The 661-nt window shown below is 48.4% G+C and overlaps 1 non-coding gene across 1 annotated transcript; it reads right to left on the reverse strand.

The window, feature by feature from the left end:
• Positions 1-589: 589 nt before the first annotated feature.
• Positions 590-661, reverse strand: TRNAY-AUA. The gene has a single exon. It is a non-coding gene; the product is annotated as a tRNA-Tyr (tRNA).

Consider the following 661-nt stretch of genomic DNA (forward strand, 5'->3'; position numbering starts at 1 on the left):
CTGTCTTGTTTATTGTGCACAACAAGATTGATAGGGTGCTCCCAGCTCTAATGAGATGGCCTCTGACATAGATCAGGACTGGCTGAAGTGCAGAACTCCAGGCTCTCAGCTCCTAAAGTTACCCGACCTAGCTGCTTGCCACTTTTCTACTGAAAATGAATTTCTAGACTGCTACCAGACAACCCGTTGACATGGCAGCACAACTGAGGGACACTCAAGACCAAAGGTTCCCATAATTTCCTGGGTGGTGTCAGAGAAGCAATGGAATAAGGAAGGAGCAGTTACATCAATCTCATTGATTTAATGTGACTGATACATTCAGGAACATTTGAAAAGGGGCAGGATGGGAGGAGTCTAGAGAATTCATAGAGCAGAGGCATCCAGGGCCTGGCGATGACATTGTCCCCATTATATGCTGTCTCTCTGACAATGGAGACTACAGTCTAGATGAAGCAAAGCGAAGCAAAGTCGCTCAATCACGTCCGACTCTTTGCGACCCCATGGACTGTAGCCTACCAGGCTTCTCCATCCATGGGATTTTCCAGGCAAGAATACTGGAGTGGGTTGCCATTTCCTTCTCCAGGAGATCTTCCCAACCCAGGGATTGAACCCAGGTCTCCTGCATTATAGGCAGATGCTTTACCGCCTGAGCCACCAGGGA

Source organism: Oryx dammah, unplaced genomic scaffold, assembly GCF_014754425.2.
Source record: "Oryx dammah isolate SB20612 unplaced genomic scaffold, SCBI_Odam_1.1 HiC_scaffold_4, whole genome shotgun sequence".
In the NCBI taxonomy this organism is placed as follows: Eukaryota; Metazoa; Chordata; class Mammalia; order Artiodactyla; family Bovidae; genus Oryx; species Oryx dammah.